The 6,050-nt window shown below is 42.4% G+C and overlaps 1 non-coding gene across 1 annotated transcript; it reads left to right on the top strand.

Annotated features, from left to right (window-relative positions):
- The first annotated feature begins 1,124 nt into the window (after positions 1 to 1,124).
- Positions 1,125 to 1,206, top strand: trnas-uga (transfer RNA serine (anticodon UGA)). Its single transcript has one exon. It is a non-coding gene; the product is annotated as a tRNA-Ser (tRNA).
- Positions 1,207 to 6,050: the final 4,844 nt, after the last annotated feature.

Here is a 6,050-nt window from a genome sequence, read left to right as displayed (position 1 = left end):
ATGTTACTGTCACTTGGGTGTTCGGCTTGGAAGAAGGTAGAAGCAACACGAGGTGTACTAGCTGGATAGGCTTGTGGAGAGTGTAAATAATTAGATGCATATAAGAAATGAGTTATTCTCCTGAGACTCTATAAAAATGCTCAACCTACTCTACAATCAATGCATAACAGCACCTGCGAATAGAGCACAGCAAATAACCAACCTTTACTCCATGAAAATGTATTTCTTCCGGATGGAGAAAGCCTACTGTCTCCTTTTACATCATCGCACTTACACACGCCTGTGCTTCACTCTCCAACATTCAAACCCGCCTCTTCTCTCAGATTATTCTTTCCACTATTAATACTAATTTGCTTCAATTTTATTTTACTTTGGCTTAGCCGACTGTAACATTCATTTTCACGTTCTTAAAGCCTTTAACATTGCTCGGCTACCACCGCTGTTTCTCGGTTGCACATGTTCCATTCACACCAGTGTCCATTTGGGCCTTGAACTCAGTCCATACATTTGGCTCTGAGTGACCGCTCGGCAGATACACACTACAGAAACAGGGCTGGGTCTTTGGAAGGACAACGTCGGATAGTTGATAATATTTCTTTGAGGAATCGTCTGGGACGAGGGATGTGAACTGAGGAACTGGGTTTTGTTTTCATGGCAGTTCGTGCTTTTCTCATGAAATGTGTTCTTTGATGAAGTAACGGAGAAAGTTGATGAGGATAGCGGTCATGTGATTGATGCTTTGCACATGGACTTTCAAAAGGCGTCTGGTGAAATACCACATAATCGAGCTGTTAGAAAAATTAAAGTGATGGAATTAAAGGACCAGGGCCAGCGTGGATACATAACTTGCTGAGGGACATAAAACAGAAAATAGCGACAAGAGATGAGGATGTATTTCTAGGGTGATGGGAAAAAGATGGATTGTGGGATTAACCTGACAGTTCTTTCAAAGAGCTGGTACGGGCTCGGCGGGTGGACTTCTGTGCTTCTGTGCTGCAAAATTCACTGATTACATCATGTTCATCTTCACATAAACGCAAGGCTCAAAGACAGTGAGTCCCCACGATATGTTCAGGGCAATTCACTGATGTTTTGTACTAATAACTTAATGCTAGCCATGCAGCGCTGTGATGGCCGAGTGGTTAAGGCGTTGGACTTGAAATCCAATGGGGTTTCCCCACGCAGGTTCAAATCCTGCTCACAGCGATTGTGTATCAGTTTTCATGAGTTGACTCTCTGGGGAGATCACAGACTCATTTACCAAACGGACATCTGCTATAATCTATTGAGCTGAATGAAGCAATGCTCATTTTGCTCCTTGGAAATGTACAAATTTATCGATATCAATTAGATATTGTGAATTTGTTAGAAACTGAAATAAAGGTGAAAATGGATGAGAAAGAAAACTACCAGGAAAAAAAACGCATTTTAAATAAAGATCCTTGCAATGTTTTGAAGGAAATTGAACCTCCAATGAATGAATGGGAATGTGGTCTGCTTTCATTAGTTTGAACCAGGTTTCTATGTGTAAAATGACGGCGGCAGAACTCGAATCTTCATGGAATCGGAGCAATTTCCGACTGAAAGTGAAAAAATGGGAAAAGCAACTAACCTGAAACGGCATTGCCAATCTTCACTGGTGGTCGAGTGGTTAGGATTCAGTGCATTTACTGCCGTGGCCTAGGGTTGATTCCTGATCAGAAAATTCGACCACACCAGTTCGGAGCAGAAGTAGGCCATTCGACCCGTCGATCCTACTCCGCTATTCAATAATATCATGGCTGATCTATTTCTGACTAGAATTCCACACTCCCATCTACCCCCGATAATCGCTGATTCCCTTGCCTAACAAGAATCTATCTACCTCTGCCTTGAAAATATTCAATGTCTCCACCTCCACCACCTCCTGAGGCAGAGAATTTCAAAGTCACACAACCCTCTGAGAGAAAAAATTCTCCTCGTCTCTGTCCTAAAAGGGCGACTCATAATTTTCAAACAGTGCCCCCTAGTTTTGGAATAACCCACAAGAGGAAACACACTTTCCACAACCGCCTTGTCAAGACAGTTCAGGATCTTATATACTTCAATCAAGTCTCCCTCACTCTTCTAAACTCCAGTGAAAACAAGCCCAGTCTGTCCAACCGTTCCTCATAAGACAACCTGCTCATTCCAGGTATCAATCTAGTAAACCTCCTCTGAACCACCTCCAATGCATTCACCCTTCCTTAAATAAGGAGACCAAAACTGCACAGTGTTCGAGATATGGTCGCACCAATGTCCTGCATAACTGAAGCGTAACATCCTTACTTATATTTTCAATTCCTCTCGTAATAATGGATAGCAAAATGATATGTTCTTGCTGCTGTGACAACTCTCACATACATGACTCACTTGCTAAATGAAAACAGAAAATGCTCAACACCGCTGGCGGTATCAGTGGAGAGAAAAACACAATTAGCTCTAGGTCAGTGATTATTCATCAGAGCTGGAGAAGACAGAACTGTAACAAGTCGATAACAATTTCAGAGCCAGTGCTCGGGGAGTGAAAGAAAACAAGTGAAGGGCTCTGAAAAGTTTAGAACACAGAGTAATAAGCTGACAGAAGGGATGCTGGTGCAAGTAAAATGTGGCTGGGAATGGGATAGCTTTTTCTGTCTGCTGTTCAAACTGGCACAAATATCACTCCTGATCAACCAATCACAATGACTCTGCTAAAGAATCATGTTGGGCCGAATGGCCTCCTTCAGTGCTGTACCTTTTCATAATTGTATATTTCTCAACAGCACTGCTGCAGGAAAATAGAATTCAGGAATTTGAGATTCCAGATTCGTGGATTGACTGTAGAAGTTGGGGTTGTTCATCTTAGAGCAGAGAAGGAGAGAGGAGAATTGATAGATGTGTTTAAATGAAAGGTTTAGCTGGAAGAATTAAAGAGGAACTGTTTCTAATGACTGAAGGATTGAAATACCAGAGGATGCAGATTGAAGAAGAATGGCAGAAGAAGAGGGGACATTGAGATCTACTGAAAGGTCATCGACCTGAAACATCAACTCTGTTTCTCTCCCCACAGATGCTGCCGGACCTGCTGAGTATTTCCAGCACTTTCTGCTTTTATTTCAGATTTCCAGCAATCACGGTATTTTGCTTTTGTGCGAAGTTTCATCCCAAGTTGGGCAAGTTTATTTTTAACTTTGCTTTTATGGCCGAACTCCATTTACTAAGCACAATGCCTTCCAGTATGCAGTTGTAGCTGAGTGGCTAAGATGATAAACTTAACAATCTGATGTGAATTCTGTCTGAGCCCTCAGATCCTACTGCCTACCTTTCTGATCATTTCAAAGTTTAACCAACTCCCCGCAGAACCAATCATCAATTGCAGGTGATAAAATCCTGCATATATTTCTGTCTCCTTTACTCTTTGTTTCCCTCTCCTCTGACACTGTCTGGAATAAAAATCCTCTCTCCGGGGCTGGTGGATGAACCCATGTCTGGTAACAGTGCAATTCCTGGCCTGATGCTTATGTACGGAATGCTAGAACTGTGGGTTGTGTTAGTTTCTTATTAGTTCAGTGGTGAGTATCCCTACTTATCACATGGGGAATGAGAATTTAATCCCCACATGGGGAGGTTACACCTTTTGAAGACAGCAAAATGTTTCATGGTGCAGCTTCATCTTAAAATACAATGGTGAAAATTAGAAGAGTGAAAAATGCAAGAGGGGATGTTCCCTTTCAGAATTTTCTTGAGCAGAGACTGTTTCATCATGAAGTACCCTCACACTACACAGCGATAGATAATTGAGATTTTAATTTAATTTAATACCAATTTCCTTTCGTGCAGCTCAGTGACTCTGCTTGATATCTGCATCAAACAAACAATCCAATGTTTATAAATGTGGAAATGAAGATTCCATACTTATGTATAATTCTGAAGTGCATAAAGTATAGATGGAGCAAAATTCTTAAAGTGTATTCAGGATAATTTTTAGCCAATGCGTAGCAAACCCAAAAAGAGAAGGGGCAGTTCTAGATGTCGTTTTAGGGGAAAATCTGAGCAGGTGCAAGGGGTACCAGTGGGAGAGTATTTTGGTGGCAATGATCATTATTCAGTTAGATTTAGTGCAGTTATAAAATTATAAAGATAGACCAATAGTTAAAATTTTAAACTGGGAGAAGGTTAATTTTACAAATCAGAGGTTTGATTGAGTAAACATGGACTGAAAACAACTACTTGTAGGTAAATCAGTGTCAGAGCAGTGGGAGGCATTCAAGGAGGAGCAGAAGGTTTAGAACAGATATGTACCCACTGAGAAACAGGGTGGGACTTACAAATTTAGACTCCTCCAGAAGTTGGAACCCACAGGTAAGAGCTTAACGGTCAGAAATACATCCTTCAACCATTATGCTTTGCTTCCTGCCAATGAGCCAATGTTGGATCCAGATCCCCTTATATCATGTAAGCTTTTAATTTGCTGACCAGTCTTCCATGTTGGACCTTGTTAAAAGCCTTGTAAAAATCTATGTAGACTAAATGAAGTGCACCAGCCTCATGGACCCTCCACAGATGCTGCCAGACCTGCTGAGCTTTATTTGCTTTTATTCAGCAGAGAATGCATTTTGTTTGTAACAGTTCATACAGCAGCAAGAAAGTTTCATGCTCTGACTGGGAATGTAACCAGGTCTGCGGTGGAGAAAACACCGAATTCTGACATCAAGATTACCAGGAAATCTGCCAGACTTCACTGCGAGTTAGCTTGTCCACGCTGCTTTTGCTATTTCTTCATTTCAGGCCACCTTCGCCACAGTTTAGTTTCTCGTTAAAACAAAAAGAATGTTTAGCTAGAACACAAAAGCCTTGTCCAGGCAATGACAGCACCGAGTTTGTTGTCACGAACATAAAGCTGCAGATGTTCAAATTTCAATTTCCAAAATGCACCAACCTAATTAACATGGCTCCTGTGAAATGTGCAAGGCAATGCACGGCCATTATACATCAATAGAGACAACTGACACATAGCAAATTCTGCCAGTTTCATGTGGCATCTCCTTCTGCTTCAATCACTACTTTTCCTCCAGCTGCATCTGCTCCTCCAGCTCCCAGGTGAATTAGCTACTTGATGTAAACGCACCAAATTCATGAGACCCAGCTTTACCTGGAAAACATGGAGTGGGAATGAAAGATGCAGGACATTGAGAAGCAATGGGCTTTGCAGATAACAGGATAAATAAGCACCAGGATCTCATCTTCCTGCTTCATTCAGATACGGAATAGATGAATATGCAAGAGCTGTTCACACTAGCAATTATCCATGGTCACACTCTCCTTTAAATCTTTTGTGCATTGTTTAGCTTTGTAATTTTTCACTGGTTTTCAATGTGAAGAAAGCAGAGCTACGAGAAGTTAATATTGTTTACAAGATGCACTGCAGCAACGCACCAAGGCTCCTTAGACAGCACCTAGGACAAGGGCAGCAAATGCATGGGAACAGCACAACCTGCACGTTCCCCTCCAATTCATACACCATCCTGACTTGTAACTATATTTATTTCTTTTATGTAAAGATACAGCACTGAAACAGGCCCTTTGGCCCACCGAGTCTGTGCCAACCATCAACCACCCATTTATACTAACCCCATATTCCTACCACATCCCCACCTTCCCTATATTCCCCTACCACCTACCTATACTAGGGGCAATTTATAATGGCCAATTTACCCACCAACCTCCAAGTCTTTGACTGCGGGAGGAAACCAGAGTACCCAGCGAAAACCCACGCAGTCACAGGGAGGACTTGCAAACTCTGCACAAGCAGTAGCCAGGGTCGCTGGAGCTGTGAGGCTGCGGTGCTAACCACCGCGCCACGGTGCCGCCCACATTGCTGATCCTTCACTGGGTCAAAATCCAGGAGCTTCCTTCCTATCAGCACTGTGGGTATACCTACCTCATATGGACTGCAGCGGTTCAAGAAGGCAGGTCACTGCCACCTTCTCAAGGGTAATTAGGGATGGGCAATAAATGCTGGCCTAGCCAGCGACGCCCACATCCCATGA

This window comes from Heterodontus francisci, chromosome 34 (assembly GCF_036365525.1).
Source record: "Heterodontus francisci isolate sHetFra1 chromosome 34, sHetFra1.hap1, whole genome shotgun sequence".
Lineage (NCBI taxonomy): Eukaryota > Metazoa > Chordata > Chondrichthyes > Heterodontiformes > Heterodontidae > Heterodontus > Heterodontus francisci.
The sequence above is the reverse complement of the archived record's forward strand: the minus strand, read 5'-3'. Positions and strand labels throughout refer to the sequence as shown.